A 16839-nucleotide genomic window follows, 5' to 3' on the forward strand; every position below is an offset into this window, starting at 1 on the left:
GATGTGGTGAAATGCAGCCAAGTCACCTCAGATCCCAGCTGGAGTCCTGACTGCACCCAGTCATACTCCTGCCCCCTGCACTCCCGGCACCCCCCCTCCCACCTGGGCTAGGACCGACTGCTCCTGAACTGCACTCCGGTGTCTCTGTGGCACAGTGCGGTTCTGCTCCGCCCTCCTGCTCTCTGCTGACCTCAGTCCTTCACAGCTCGGTGTGTGCCACTTCCCTCTGCCCCTGCTCTCAGCCTGCGCTCTGCATCGGTCACTGGGCATTGGTGCTTCGGGTGCTGCAGGCTGGGTGGCCGCACTCCCACCTCACTCCCCCTGCACAGAGTCAGTGTCTGAAGGCAGGAGCCTGCCCTGCGCCAGTTTGGAGATCTCTTTGGAATATTTAGGGGGGAAAAGCAAAAAGATGTGACAACTCATGAGATTTGGTAAGTGAAGGCAAGAGAGGACAGTCAAGTATGGTGACCCCTAGGTTTGCTTTTGGTTGGGTGTTGTCCCTAACCAACTTCAGGGACATGAGAAGCAGCCCAGGGTACTGAGGAGAGAGAGCCCAGGAAAGGGTGGGGTACACCCCTGGGGGTACAGCACTGAGGGTCCAGAGAGGGTGGAGCTGGAGGAGGTGGTTTGGGAAGCTCTGAGGTAAAGATGGAGGCTGAGGCGTTGGGAGGCAGTGAGTTTACCAGCGATGAACTCATTCATGTGGAAGAGAAGATGATCAAGAACAGAAGCTCATCATTTAAGGGACTGAAGGAAGGTGGGGGAGAGGAGGGAGAGGAGGGAGAGGAGGGAGAGGAGGGAGAGGAGGGAGAGGAGGGAGAGGAGGGAGAGAAGGAATAGGGTCAGTGAAGGATACAGGCAGCAAGGAGAATGGTTTGTGAAAGCAACACAATAAGGATTTTTAAGAAAGAAGTAGTTGTAAGTGGCAAATGATGTCAGAGGTCCATGGGAAGATTTCTCTCCAGAAGGAGGGTGCTCACTGGACAGTCAACTAAGGGGTCACTGAGCACCGAGGTCAGAATAGGGCCCATAGAGTGGGGATGGTAATGGGCCCGGGGCAACTGATGGAGAAAAAGCTGAGGAAGCTACTGCAGGCTCCTCAGCTGAAGCCTGGCAAATGGGAGCTCAACCAAAAGGAGCAAGATACACCGAAAACTACACAACATCATTGAAAGAAATTAAAGACCTAAAAGGGAAGACATTCACATTCATGAATAAGAATTAATATGGTTCTACTTTTTTTTCTTGCAGAAATTGACAAGCTGATTCTAAAACTCATATAAAAAAATGCAAGGAACCTAGAATAGTTCAAACAAAATGAAAAAAAAAAAAAGAACGAAGTTGGAGCACTCACAATGCCTGATTACAAAACTTACCACAAGTCCACAGTAATCCAGACTGCATGGTAGTGGCATAAAGTTGGCACAGAGATTAGTGAAATAGGATCGAGAGCCCAGAAATAAGCCCATACATCGAAGGGCAACTGATTTTTGACAAGGCTGCCAAGACCATTCAATGGGTCTTTTTTTTTTTCCTTTTTTCTTTCTTTCTTTTTTTTTAAAATACGGAACGCTTCACGAATTTGCGTGTCATCCTTGCTCAGGGGCCGTGCTAATCTTCTCTGTATCGTTCCAGTTTTAGTGTGTGTGCTGCCGAAGCAGGCACTTCAATGGGTCTTGAATAGTCTATTCTACAAATGGTGCTGGCAAGCTAGATATCCACATGCAAAAAAAAGTAGCTGGACTCTTACTTCATACCATATACAAAAATTAACTCAAAATGGATCATCAACCTAAATATAAAAGCTAAAGCTGTACAATTCTTTAAAAAAAAATAGAGGTAAATCTTCATGACCTTGGATTTTGCAGTGGTTTCTTATGACATCAATAGTATTTCCAAGCAATAACAAAAAAGGTACAGACTTTTGGACTGCATCAAAACTTGTGTGCTTCAGCTCTGGCTGGTGTGGCTCAGTGGCCTGCGTGCTGGCCTGTGAGCCAAAGGGTCGCTGGTTCTATTCCCAGTCAGGGCACATGTCTGGGTTGAGGGTCAGGTCCCCAGTAGGGGACATGCAAGAGGCAACCACACATTGATGTTTCTCTTCATTTCTTTCTCCCTCTATCCCCCTCTTTCTAAAAATAAATAAAATCTTAAAAAAAAACCTTTTGTGCTTCAAAGGACAACATCAAGAAAGTGAAAAGGCAATTTACAGAATAGGGGAAAATTTCTGTGACTCACAAATCTGATATGGGACTAGTTCCAGAATATGTCAAGAACACTTATAACTCCACAATAAAAAGACAATGAATGACCCAATTAAAAAAAGGTCAAGAGATCCAACTAGACGTTTCTTTAAAGACGATATACAAATGGCCAATAAGCACATGAAAAGATGCTTGACTTCAATTGTGAATAGGGAAATGCAAATCAAAGCCCCAATGACATACCATTTCACATGCACTAGGATGGTTATAATAAAAGAAAGTGTTAGTGAGGATGCGGAGAAAGCAGGACACTCATCCATGGCTGTGGGAATGTAAAATGTTTGTAAGCTGCTGTGGAAAACGGTACGGCGGTTCCTCAAAAAATTACACATGGAATTACCATATGACCCAGCAATTCCATTCCTTGGTATATACTCCAAGGAATTGAAAACAGGTGTTCAAACAAAAATATACATGAATGTTCGTGGTAGCATTATCCATAATAGCCAAAGAGTGGAAACAAACCAAGTGTCTATCAGCGGATAAATGGATACACAAAAGGTGGTCTCCGTACAATGGGATGTTATTCAGCCGTAAAAAGGAACGAAGCACCAGCACCTGCTACGACATGGAAGAACACTATGCTAAGTGAGAGCAGACACGAAAGGACAAATATTGTGCGACTCTCTTTATATGAAATATCCAGAGTACACAAATCCACAGAGAGAGAGTAGATCAGCGGTTGTCAGAGCCTGAGGGGAGAGAAGACTGGGGAGTGACTGCGAATGGGTGCGGCGTTTCTTTTTGGGGTGATCAAAATACGAGGTCTGTCCAGAAGTACCTGACCATATAGTATGGAAAATAGAGACATTTATTGAAGAAGATACAAGATACAAGAAACACGGTACATAGGACAGTGAAGCCTCAGTCCCCTTCAAAGTAGGCACCTTGGGGCCTCACACAGTTCTCCCAATCCATCAGCTGCCCCGTTGTATTTTCCTGAATCTCATCGGTTGTCTGAAATCTCTTCTCTTTCAAAGGTGATTTTAGTTTTGGGAAAAGCCAGCAGTCACAGGGTGCCAATTATGGGCTGTAGTGGGGCTGAGTCACCTGAGTGATGCGATGTTTCACCAAAACACTCTGCACAAGACCCGATGCATCTACAGGCGTGGTGTCGTGGTGAAGCTGCCAGTCACCAGTTGTTTACAGCTGCGGCCTCTGAATCATGTGAATAGTTTCCAGAGAGGAATGTTCAAGCCTAATGCAAAATTTGATGCAGATTCGTTGTTCTACTTGCTCAGTCATTTTGAATGCGACAGCCACACAGTACACATACTCAATGGCGTCTACCACCCTTAATGTCCAGTACAGTGAAGCTGTCATTGTTCACACACGTGCATTCCAGTCCACTCTCCTTGGCTGCCATGTTACATTGATGTCACACAAACCATTCTCATTATATTAACAATGGCTGGACTTTTTCCAGACAGAACTTGTATTTTCAAATTAGTTAGGGTGATGTTTGTGCAACTTTGTGAACATGCTAAAAACAAAACTCACTAATTGTATTCCTTAAAAGAGTGAAATTCACAGCATGTGAATTATATCTCATTTTTTTTAAAAGGAGAAAGAATATATGAAGATATCCTCTTATAAAAATTGTTAACGCTCCTGGAAGGATAACGAGGAAATTGCCAACAGTGAGAAGGGACAAGGAATAGGGTGAGGGGCGAGGACTGACTGAATGGATCACATTTTCAAGAAATAAATAGACTAAAATAAAAGGGGTCTTGCTCTGGCAAAGAGGAGGAAGGAGAGACCGGGCCAGTTTGGAGGCAGAAGGGAAGAAACCTGTCGCAAATAGAGGATGGCTGGTGAACATGATGGGCCAGGATCAGATGCACAGGAAGTGGTGAGGGGTGGGCATTTCTACCCCCAAGGACCCAGGGAGGAGGTGAGGTGGGCAGATAAAGAAGAGGTAGTGGTGAGGGGAAAGGGGGCCTTACTTCAAGCCCAGTGGCCTTTGTTTTCTCTGGCAGAGGAGGCCAGGTCACTGGGCTTGGAGAGGTGTGTGTGTGTGGGGGGGGGGTTGGGGTTGCTTAGGAGGGAAGAGGGCTGAGGTTAGGAAGGGCCTCCTCGTGGAATCAAAAAAGGAACCCGTGACGCAGGAAAGGGCTGCTGAGTAATTCTGAGGTTGGAAATGCACCTTGGTGATTTTCACATCCATTCCATGGCGCCTGAGAGGCTCTTTGTGTGCCGGGGGACACTGTGCTATTGATGGCTGGTAGCTATCGGCTGTGCCCACGCAGGGGCCAGCCCACCTCGGTGTCTGCTTTACCTCCAAATGCCAAGCATGGTGGGGGAAGTGGGCCTTCCAATGTTCACAGAAGGGAGGGCCCCTGCGGGCTGGGCCCCGTGCAGGGGTGCATGACAAGTGGGGGTGGAGATGCACAGCCCTGGCAGAGAAGCACAATGTGAAGGTGCCCAGGGGAGTGGGACCCTAAGAAGAGGTGGCTGACACCACAGTGATCTTCATTCCTCCCAGTCAACTCCAAGTTTTCTGACAACTATTCACAACTAAGTTTGAAGCCCTCGTTGCATCTCTAGCAAACTAGTTGCATCTGCTTTGCCCCCCCCAGGGCTCTCCTGACCCGAGGATCGGCTTTGGCTTTCACAACCAGCATGGAGAGAATAGCCTCATCGTTAAGGCAGGAGAGCGAGGCACACAGCACAACCCTGTCCACACGCTCCCGGCCCTTCTCCGGGTCTGACTGTCCTCAGATCTGCAGCCTGCAGGCTGCCTGGGGCCCTGTGACTGGGGTGTGAGTCAGCACAAACCACGGGCCCCACCTGCCCTGATGGTTGCTGTGCCCCAGCCTGCCACCACCAGCCTGCCTCCAGCAGCACCTTCCCTGCCCCTTTCAGCAGTCACTGCATCCCATGGCTCACAATGAGCTCACAGTCACCCTGGGTTTGTCTTTTTTCTTGTTTATCAAGGGTCCTTAAACCAGGTTTCCTTGACACAGCAACAAACGTGGGCCCCCTTCTAAGCTGCCAATTCGGCATTATCTTTCCAACCTGTCCGTAGGATTTCATGAGATGTGTGGACGTGTCTCATAAAGGAGATGCTTTCATTCCTTGAACAAACTGGGGCTACTATCCATCTGACTGTGCTGGAGAATAAAGAATCAAAGTCAGGTGAAGTGTTGTCCATGCCCTCGCGAACCTCACAGCCTGGGGAAGGCCATCCAGTTACTGTGGTGTGATGGGAACCAGGGCAGCTATGTCAAGGTGGTCAGGGAAGGCTGCCTGGAGGAAGTAGGGCTGAAGGGTTTTTTCCCCCTCTTTCCAGTTTATACATGCATTTTAAACTACCTTATATGTGTGATTTTTATATAAAGAAATTTAAAATGGCTTTTAAAACCATGAGAACAATATTTTAATATCAAGCAAAGAGGAAATCTTCTGTGATTTTGTTTTCTGGATTGGAGACAGAGTTCACTCTTGTACTCAGTGGCCCCTTTTCCATGGTTGGGGCAGCAGACAGCTCGCTGGGGACACGTGTATGTCTTGAACCCGGTCCCGCCACTGCAGGCTTGTGAGCCTTGGGCGTGTCCACTCAGGATCCTGTCTTATGCTGAGCCTTGGAAAAGGGGTGGAAATGCCGCCTGAGGACGGCACTGAGGAGGCTCAGAGGCGTGGAACGGTGTGAGCATTTAGGAACTGCAAGTGGCTCGATGTGGCTGGAAAGCCGGGAGCCTGGCAAAGAGAGGCTGGAGGGGGGCCAGGCCTTCTGTGCTAAATTAGGGAGTTTGAACTTTATCTCAAAGGCTACTGCGAACCACAGAAGCCAGGGCAGGACAGGGCTGGTTGCTGGAGGAGGGCTGATGGAGCCCAGGCCCCGGGGCAGGGTGGGGGGTGGGGTGGGGGGGAGGCTGGCTGAGAGGGTGTGGCAGTGACCAAGGTGAGGAGTCCTTAGTGTCTGACCCAGGCAGGGAAGAGAGAGAAAGAGTTGAGGTGAGAGTGCAGTACAAGGGATATTCAGGAGGCAAACCCCTCAGCCTTGGTGACTGATGGGGTGAGGCTGAGTGGGAGGAGGGAGGATAGCTCAGGGGCCTGGGCAGGGGGCAGGAGCAGCTGCAGCGTGAGGGAAGTGGCTTTCACTTTCTGTAGAGGGTACTGAGGACACTGTGTGGGAGTCTCAGGTGCTCCAAAGGAATCCTTCCAAACCAAACCAAACCAAACCAAACCAAACCAAACCAAAGCAACACAGAGTGTGGCACGCCTGTTCTTCAACAACAGATGACTCCCGCATATCCTCATCTACTTTTATCCACTTCACAGTTTACCTCAAAATGTTCTCAGAAAGCAATGTGAGATTTCGCACCAGGAATTCGGGTTCAGCTTCAGCTAGCATGCTGCGGCACCCATCACCTGGAACGCCCCTCCTGGAACAAGCGCCCAATCAGGTCACTGCAGGGATGCCTGGGGTCTCGGCAGGAGTCAGTCTGGGGGCCTTTCTGGGCCATGTAGCTTCTTTTGAAGTAGCCATTTGTCTAGGGACTGTCTCCTGGTGCTGTTCTTGTTTCCTGGGATTTCTCAAAGAGCAGCCACAAAGCCACACTCACCCACCAGCTTCTTTCCCTTTGTGGGTGAATTTTCTGGGTCTGGACACTCCTTCCTAGAAGGGCATTTCTACCTTGATCTCAGGGATGAGGGCAAGCTCAGCAGGAGGGAGCTGGGAAAAGAGAGCAGGATGGGGGAAATGAAGTCTCTCCTCACCTGCACTTTTAGTGTGATGGATTGTGAATGAAGAATATCGCATTTATCCAAAAGAAACCATTTCTTGGTTTAGTACAATATTTACATCATATTGTATTACTATCAGCTGGCATTTCTCCGTCTAGAATGTTTGCCTCCTAGGCCAAAAGCATGAGTGAGTGTGAAAACATACACAGGTGTTTTACTCACCCTGTGCTTTGCACTAAGTCCAACTGCTCACCATTATTACGTCACTATTACGACTGAGTTGACCAACGCAATAGAGGTGCTCAGGAGAGAGAAAGAGCCATGGCAAAGCACAGCCCTTCTCTGCAGTGAGCCCAGCTCCTGAGCTTGACGGAATAGGAGTCTCCAGAGCTCGTTTCACCAGGCAGAAGAGCCTTCAGGAGCCCCCAAGGCTGACAGCAGGGGCTGGTTCCTCAGCCCGACACACAGCCTTCTGGAATCTGGTCCCCTCTGCCCACAGGTCCTCCACGTGGAAAGACTTACCGTTTTCTCAAATGCACAGGCAGGGTCCTGCTCCAGGCCTCTGCCCCCCTGAGCTCTCTCCACCTGCAGGAGATCCTTCAGGCTCTGGCGTTACAACTCTGCTCAATCACCTCCCTGCAAAGCCTCTCCAGCCCCTCTCAGGTTTGTGCTTGAGACTGACTACACTCGCTGCCTCCTCCTTCCCTTTGAGTGCCAGGGCCTGACTCTTGGAGCCGAGTCCCAACACCCAGCGCAGATCAGTCTTTACGGAGTGACTATGCTGAGCAAGTGGACAGAGAGTGAGCCCGCAAGTCCAGGTCACTTGCCCTGGCACAGGTGGGCCCTAGTTTCTGTGGGACCACCTGGCTTGCCTAGAATCATAAAGTGGGTTATGTCGCCACCTATTGCTCAGATTGATCAGCAAAAGCCAGCTGGGGCCTTCTGGCCTTTGTGGGGAGGGAAAAGCTCAAATTATCTTCTTAAAGACAGCGGCTGGCCTTAGGTGGAGAGAGAGAAGGGAGAGGCCACTGACTACTTAGTAGAAAGGGCCATGTTCTAAGGTCCTAACTCAGTTCTAACTGCATGACCTGGGGCGACTCTTCCTTGTGCAACCGCCTTCTATTTAACGAGATGGTAAGTTCTCATTACTGCTGGTAGATTCCAGGGAGGGAAGGTTGGAGTAAGAAAACCAAGACTCCCAGAGGAGAGGCTGAGCACCAGGCGAGGTATGGCAAGGATAATGAGCCCTTTGGAGAGCCGGAGGCCCCATCCAAACCAGCCCTGGCTCTGCGTCAGTGTCTTCACCCCTCTAAGCCAGCCTGTTCCTTCCTTGGTAAGCGCAGGTGCTGCCACTCGCCTCACAGAGCTGTCAGGGGAGTGACTTGAAGCAATGCTGGGAGGGACCAGGCCGGCCCCACGGGCAGCAGCTGACATTCCCCTGACACCACGCTGCCAGGACGCCACAGGGAGGCTGGCTTCATGGTGCCTTATGACACACATTTTGCAAAAACACACCCAGGACAAAGACATACACGAAGCACACTACCGTGGTTGCCCCTGGGAGAGGACACGGGGTGCAAGAGAGTGAGTTCATGGGAGGGCCTTGTACGAATTGGGGATGGTGATGCGCCACGGCTGGGGAGCACGCTGACGCCAGTCTCGGCTACCCTGTGGACGCTTGGTGACTTTCAACGTCTAAGACAGAACCTGGACCTGAGTACACTGATGTGTGCAGAGAAAGGGCTCCACACCTAGCAGTGGCCACTTCCTGTGAGCGCAGCAGGGGAGATAAAGGAGGTTAAAAGAGGAGAATAAACACCCAAACCCACGTAGGGTGAAAAGCGGTTTACTGGAAGCAGACTGCGATATGGCTCGATGAGGTCAGTGCCACCTGAGAGCCACCGTGGTTGTCACATGCTGCCCAGCTGAGCGGGCAGCCCTTCCAGAAATTCTTTTTTGGAGATCCTCAGTAAAAAGCTGGTTTCCTTGCTCTTCGGGAGCCACATGTCTCCCTGGCAGAAGAAAAGACACCATTGTCCCAGACACGTGTGTGGTGGGTTAGGGGCAGCCAGTGGTCTTCCCTAAAGTGTCCCTCACACATGCTGCCCACCACACTCCTGCAGGCCCGGCCCCGTGTGGCTTTTCCAGTTCATCCGCACGGCTGACACGGCAGCCAGTAACTTTTCCAAGTTTTAAATTGCACCAATCACACACAGATACATCTTAAACATCGTACAGAAGCCCTCAGAACAAAACACAGACGTTGCCTTTATATCCCCTGCGGCACTCGCCAGAAGCGGCCACGGTTAACTTTGGAGCCCATTCTTCCAGTCCTTTCTCTCTTTGTACACATCGGTGCGCTCAGCTTCCTTGTGCCACTTATTCTCCAGGTTTCAGCATAGACTTTAAAGCTACCACGTGTCCCCAGGATAGCTGCACGGTGCTCTCTCTCACCACTCCCCTTCGAAGGGCTCCCAGTGGTCTCCAGTTGTGCCACTCCATCAACAGCAGCGCGACGCTTTTAGCTCCCAATCGTAAGTGGTTTTGAAGGACAGAGACCTACAACTGGGATTGCCAGGTTGAAGAGTGTATGTTCTTGAACTTTTAATACTTTCAAACTGCCTTCCCAAAACTTTTACCCCAGAGGAGTTTTCTAGAAACACCAATCTCACGACATTCCTCTGCTTAAGTTCCATCAACAGCGCTTCTCCAAGATGAGGCCTGGAAAGGAGGCCAAGCAGAGGCTGGGCAGTGATGCGTCAGCTCCCGCCACTGCCGGGGGCAAGGCTGGGGAGCTGAGTCAAGAGGCAAGAATTGAGACGGTTGGTGAAGGCTAAGAAGTGAACACACCAGCGTGCCACATAAGGACGCAGGGCTGACTCTGACACTGCTTCGGCTCGGCTGTACAGCCACATCAGAGGCTGAAGAAGGCAGACAGACAACTGTTGGGTGAATAACCTTGCCTGCTGCCGGAAAGGGGTGTGGCAAAGCCGACTGGGTGGAGTGCGGGGTAAGGAGATGGTTCTGATCTGGGTCCTCCTGAGTCTGGAGGGACTGAGGGACGTCTGACCCTAGGTGAACCCAAGCCGTGGTTATGAGGTCTGAAGGTGCCCATCTGGGAACCATCAGCCAGGGTCTCATACCTCTAGAGAAAACCACTCTTCCGAGGCTATCATTCCAGCAACCTGAGGGGAAGGGAGCATGCAGAAGGGCAGGAGTCTCCTGGGCAGGCCTCTTCAGACCCTGGTGCCGGCAGCACCGCCCGCACCCTCCCTCCCGGCAGAGAGGCAGCACCCAGCCTGCTCCAGAAGCACTTGGTCTCTGCCCTCCAAGCAGACCCTGTCAGGGAGTGAGGCACTGAAAGGTGGGGCACAGACCAGGTTCCTCCCCAGTCAGGGGGCACCCCCAGCCTTCCAGCAAAGCCCCAGGTCTGGTTGGGTCTCACTTGTTTACACCTCAGCCACTGATTGGCTAAATTACAGATGAAATGCTCTGAAGTGTTTTTTGAGGGGTGAGAGGTAGGAGGAGTGGCCCAAGCGGTAGGAGGAAACCCAAGAGTGTGGAAGGTTAGACACTCAGGGGAGATAGTATCCCAGGACAGAGGAAGCTTCAAAGTAGGAAAACATCAAGTACAGTCAAGTCAGAGACACACCCACTGGGTTAGACCGCCAAGGGGGTCGGGGTGAGAGAGTGGAGAGCGCCAGTGTAGGCAAGGCCCTTGAAGAAGGTCGGCCGGGAAGGGAAGACCAGGGTCAGGGAGGGTAAAGAGGGAGGACGTGGGGATGACAAAAGGACCCAGGGGCAGTGTGGGCATTGTGGGAAAGAGTGGGCTGTTCACCTGCTGATGGGAACACGCACGGGGGTGGGGGGTGGATGGTAGGGGCCGGAGCAGAGCTGACGGGGATGTGGAGGCCAGCCCCGGGGAAAGGGCAAGCAGCAGAAGGGAGGCACAGAGGCGGTCCGTCAGGATTCAGGCCACAGCCCCAAGAGGTGTTGTGGGAAGCCCTGGGGTGTACAAGTGCAGGAAGAGTGACTGGCACCAAGGTTTGCAATTAACTGTCTTGAAACAGCTCCCCACAGAAGGGAGCTGGTTTCAGGGGAACCCAAATCCAAATCCACAAGCATTTTATTATTAGGTAAATAGAAAAGAAATACTCTGGCTCTAGAAAGCCACGCAATAACCCCTCTTGCTGACCCAACTGGTCTAATGAATAGCGTCCCTCACCCCACCTACTGACTTTACAAGTTTAGCTGAATTCACACAATTAAATGTATACTGGATCTTGCAAGGACAAGGAAGTATTTTATTTATTTACAACAAAAACATTTGTAACATAATTCTCCCTCTTCAAAACAGAGAGCCCTATAAAATGCACACGGCGCTCTCTATTTGTGTTTACCCAGGGCCATTAAGCAGCTGGAAGGAGGGTTGGGACTGGGAGAAAAGCCAAGGACTAATCCATTAAAGAAAAAAAAAAGAAGAAACTGCCTTAAAAGGAATAGCATTTTTCTACTTGTCAGTAGCGACACTTCCCCCCCTACTGTGTGTATGAAAACGCGAAACAGAAAACAGCACCTGTGAAAACACGGTGCAGCGTGTGGGAGATGAGGCCGTGCCCAGGGCTGTGGGGCTCCAGCCTCTCTTGCAAACAGGCCACCGTGAGGCAGCGTGCCCTGGGGGGTTCTTTCTCTCTCCCCGCAACTCCCACCAGTACTGCGGGAGAACTCCAGCAGCCTCACTTCTCTTGCTTGCAGTTAGTTGAGGAATCTAGGAATCAAACACAGCAATTAGAAACACAATGGGGCTCAGTCACCCCAAAGCAAAGCGACTGGATCTGAAGGTGGGGCCCAGGGTCACAGCCCTGCATTACAGGGGCCAAAACCAGTCAGAGTTCCGCAGTGACAACACTAGAAGGAACTGGGGACAGATGCCATCACTGTACAGCCCCTACTGGATGGGTTCTGGGAAATCACTACCAATTAATATGGTGGCTTTGAACTTCAAATCAAGAAACAGTTTCAACTGCAAGAACAGTTGCAGAAAGAACAGAAAGGACCCTAAAAATCATCCACTTCCACTTCATTTTTCAGATGAGGCCCTGAAATAAGTGACTAATTTTTTTTTTTAAGTTTTTATTTTTAGAGGGAGAAAGAGAGAAACATCAGTGTGTGGTTGCCTCTTGCATGCCCTCCAATGGGGACCTGGCCCGCAACCCAGGCATGTGCCCTGACTGGGAATCGAACCAGTGACCCTTTTGCTTCGAAGGCCAGCACTCAATCCACTGAGCCACACCAGCCAGGGCAGTGACTAATTTCTGAATGCAGACAGAGCTTTATTTATTAGTTTTTCTCAACTGTTCCACAGGAAGGCGTGACTTCCTGAACCATTTAAATATGTGAAAAACACCCCAAAGAGCCAAACGTGGAAGCAGCTGCTTTTCAGCGGGCTACTGCAAAGAGCGGTAACAAACACTGGGCGGCACGAGCCACTCAGGACGTAACCAGGTGAGAAGCCCGGACAAATCTTTCAGGGGCGGCTCCATGTGCAAGTGGCATCTTACCACACAGGCAGACAACACGCCCATGCCAACAGCAGAGAGACAGAGTGGTACTTTATCTAAAACCTGAAGTCTGGGCCCCACCACGCCCTGTTTCCTCACCTAGAAAACGTGCGCATGCACTTCACGGGGCTGTTATGAGACCAGTGTGGTCGTCATCTGCAGAGGGCACACGATGGAAGCTATGTAAGGGCCTGGTGATAGTTCTGCAGCTACTGCCTGCTTACCGCTCCTCCTGCCCGGTTCCTCTGGTGCCCAGTGCCGGCTAGAGCGCCAGGTAAAACGGCGGCACGCAAAGGGTGCTGGCTGGCTGGCGGGGCCTTCCCAGCACTGGTGGACTGGTGTGGGCAGCTGTCTGGGCCATCCTGGGGGCTTGGGGTCTAAGTAGGAACACTTCCTACTGCTGGGCAGCGGCAGTAGCAGGTGGGCACGGGCACTGGGCAGGGCGGGCGGGGCTTCCTCCTCAAGCTGTCTGTGAGCTTCTCATTCAAATCTAGTGTGAAGGCTGCTTTCTCTTGTGCCTCTCAACACAACGGCGCTCTGCTGAGGAAGCCTTTGTGGGCTGGCCTTTGTAACACATTATAGAAAAACACGGCACTAGTGAAATTCATCTTACAAATCTTAAAGTCACCACCTGCATGGAACTCTTTTTAGTGGGATAAAAAGATGAATAAACAAAAAAATACACGTTATGAAGAAAAACAAGTCGGCTATGGGGACACAGAATGACACAGATTTCTGTTTCAAGTCCAGTAACTGGAAAGACCTCTCTGAGAAGAAGACACTTAAGCAGATTGAGCTCTGTGAAAAATCAGAAATGCTTCAGGCTGCAGAAATATTGAGGCAAAGGCTAAGAGTCAGGAACACGACCAGAGTGTGTGAGAAGCAGAGTGTGTGGAAACCAGGGTGGCTGAGGGGACCAGGGAGAAAAGGAGGAAATGACACTGGAGCAACAGCAAGGAGTCAGGTCACACAGGGCCACAGAGGCATCAAGAAAGAGCTTAGGTTATACTCAAGAGTGCAATGGAAGCCACTGGAGATTCTGAACAGAGAAATGACTTTTTTTAAAAAAAGATTTTATTTATTTATTTTTAGAGAGAGAGGAAGGAAGGGAAAAATAGAGGGAGAGAAACATCAACGTGTGGTTGCCCCTTTCATGCGTCCTACTGGGGACCTGGCCCACAACCCAGCATGTGCCCTGACTGGGAATCGAACCAGTGACCCTGTGTTTCACAGGCCAGCGCTCAATCCACTGAGCCACACAAGCCAGGTCAAGAAATGACTTTTTAAAACAAGACTTTTTCTGGCTGCTTTGTGAAAGAGACGGCAGGGGCATAAGAACAGCGGCAGTGAAAGCAGCCCCTTTAACCTGGGCAGGTTCATAGACTGCTCTGCCCGAAACACTAAGTCGTGATGCTGTGTCAGCTTCCTGGTCCAGGCCTTTGGAAACTGGCACCTCACTTCCATCTGTCTACACACCCAAGCTGCCACGTAAGTTCAACTACTCCAAGACCTTCACACTAGAGAGGCCATGCGTGGGCTCCAGTAGACAGTCCATTCACGCGCCTGACTAGAACGAGGGCCACCCAGTCACTGAAGTGGGAAGTGTTTCCTGTGTTCTGTTGGGCATCCAGAAGAGAAGGGGATGTGGGCCTGACCACACAGAATGCGTGAGGGCAGAAACGCCAGAGACACCTTCCTGGCCAACCCCAGCAAACCCGTGAGAAACAACGTGCTGGCAATCATCTCATGACGACCTCTGATGCAGTCAAGACTGAGAAACGTCCAGCCTTGCGGCCAAAACCAACCTGACATGCCCTCTGCTCCCTTGCAACCGCTGTCCAACGTGAGTTGCAACAGAACGTGTGTGTTCAGGCCCAGAACCTACTGTGAACCGAGACAGACCTCGAGCCACAGAGTCAGTAAGGGGAGAAGAAGGTGAGGAGTAATCATGCTACTACTGGTGGGATTCACTCATTCCACTACTCACGCCGACTTTCTGTTACTCGGACATGCGATATCCATTCTATCACTGAAGTGAAGAATGAATTGATTCACCCTATGTAAACTTTAACCCTTTGTTCAGGGTATTTTGTGTGTGTTAGGTCAGTAAACAGAAGATTTTGGCATAAATGTTTAGACATTTGAATAAAAGTTAGATCCCTATTTCAATTAAGGATGTAAATAAACTGCTGAGAGCTTAAAAATCTAAACATAAAAAAATAAAACTATAAAAGAAAACACACCGTGGTCAGTTGAGGAGGAGAAATGCAAATCGCTGGCAGCCCTTCCCCCCAGCATGATGGCCCCCTTGGCTCCTCTTCACCCAGCTCTTGGGTTCCCCTCCTTCGCTCCCTTCCCAAGTCTGAAAGTCCCCCCATGCTCTTCCCCCTCAGGCATCAAGAGCCTGAGGAAAACAAAAAACCCCCTGCTAACCTATGATGAAGAACAAATTTGGTTCCCTTCTGCCTCCAATTCTCCTACTCAGTTTAAAGGCCTTTCATTCCAGAATGTGCCGTCAGCACATTTCCTTAGGGAAGGGACCGCACTTTTGTGTAAGAGGAACTCTGTCACTCTCCCGAAGCAACCAATTAAAGGTGCACACTCTTTCTATTCCTGCCTCATCAAAGAGTCAATATTATCAACCATAATGCTGGGTCAAGAGTTAAGAGTAAAAGCTTCTCTTTCCGCCAGGAAGGCATCTGATAACAATCATTCTTCATGAAAGGCTTTAGGAAAAAGACATTTCCTTAATGTGATAAAAACGAATATTTCTCCATTGAAAGTCAGCATCAGTTGAAAGTCAGCATCACACTTAACGCTGTGACAGCGGCCGCTCCCGTGCCGCCATCAAAGGCACAGGTGGCCGCTGTCTGACACTGCTCTGGAAGCGCAGGCCCACGTGATGACGTGGGCTCGGAGTGAACTGCGACAGATTAAATGGTGGGAGGAGGAAGTGAATTTCCCGCTACTCAGACATGACAACCACTGTGTCTGTCCAGGGAAGCAACTAACACGACTACGTAACCTCAGTAATGTAACCTCACTGCCGTAACCATCCAACGCTAAAACATTTAGAAAGGTGTTCTGTTACAGAGAAACAGTCAGCAATGGAACACCGGCCGCTGTGAGGGTGTGACAGGTGACCGACCAGGAGCATGGTAATTCAAGTAATGAGATTCCACTTCAGATCCAGCAAACGGGCAAAGGCTAAAATGCCTAGCAGGACAATGACGGCAAATGAGGAAACAAAACCTCTGACACCACTGAAGGAGACACAAATCAGTACGGCCACTTGAGAGATCAACTTAGCAACACCCACTTCAGTTCTATACATATCATCCCCCAGGGACATGACATTTAAGTAAATGTCACAGAAAATTCAGGTGTGGCGATCACAACCATATTACCTCCTATCTATACGTCACTGTTAAGAATGCTATTATGATGCCCTCCGAGGATGGACTGCTGCTCAATCCTTTTTTAAAAATGAGGTGGTTCTTTATGTACTGACTTAGAAAATACCCCAGATGTATTAAAACATAGTACAAGTACATAATTTCATTTATGCATAAGGTGACATATACACTTACATTCCCAAACAGTCACCAAAAACACTCTTCAGGAAGGACACACGAAACGGCAACAGTGGCTGTGACCTCAGGAAGCGGGCTTAGGGACTGGGAGCATTTACTTTTACCACCTTGTTTATTAAAGCGTGTGGAGCATTTTACTTTTTAAAAAATTTTGCACATAGCCATTTCATAGTTTAAATTCAAATACTGACTCAAAGTTGCAGGGGGGTAGAGGAAGCAGAGCGGCAGAACGCTGACAAGGGTCAAAGGTGGGTAATGAGGACAAGGGCGGACCATCACACTGTTCTGCCGTGGGAGTGGTTTAAAAACGCCCGCATTAAAAAGTTTAATAGCAGCCAAGTGAGAAAAGAAAAACTGCTTCAATCTAGTCTGTGTTCCACAAAATGACTTTAGAAATAAACCCTGTAATCAATATTCATTCAGCTGGAACACGTTCCCAGGAAGGCAGATGGGCACAGATAACCTCCAAGATCAGACACTGGAATTTTTTGAGGTGCAGTTAGTTGAACTTTCAAACTGAAACTAATAAAAAGTAATACATTAGCATAGGTGAAAATGGATCGACATGGAAAAGGTTTACACTTCATTTTGAAAACGCAACGATGTCAGCACACTGGAGCGCAAAGACAGGGGAGAGAAAGCAGTCATGTACCCGTGGCTCACGGAAAGACAAGCCCGAAGACCTACAAAGACAAAAGCGGTTGGACTTAGGCAGGGAACACAGACAAAGGT

The 16839-nt window shown here is 49.8% G+C and overlaps 1 protein-coding gene and 1 non-coding gene across 2 annotated transcripts in view; both read right to left on the reverse strand.

Annotated features, from left to right (window-relative positions):
• Positions 1 to 1558: 1558 nt before the first annotated feature.
• On the reverse strand, positions 1559 to 1665 carry LOC112315077 (U6 spliceosomal RNA). The gene has a single exon (XR_002975844.2). It is a non-coding gene; the product is annotated as a U6 spliceosomal RNA (small nuclear RNA).
• A 9688-nt stretch (positions 1666 to 11353) lies between these two features.
• FKBP6 (FKBP prolyl isomerase family member 6 (inactive)) overlaps positions 11354 to 16839 on the reverse strand; it is a 53751-nt gene continuing 48265 nt past the window's right edge. Inside the window, exon 10 of the mRNA XM_045204631.2 lies at positions 11354 to 11721. The gene's annotated coding sequence lies outside the window, so the exon portion shown is untranslated. The remainder of the gene's footprint in view (positions 11722 to 16839) is intronic.

Source organism: Desmodus rotundus, chromosome 1 (genome assembly GCF_022682495.2).
Source record: "Desmodus rotundus isolate HL8 chromosome 1, HLdesRot8A.1, whole genome shotgun sequence".
In the NCBI taxonomy this organism is placed as follows: Eukaryota; Metazoa; Chordata; class Mammalia; order Chiroptera; family Phyllostomidae; genus Desmodus; species Desmodus rotundus.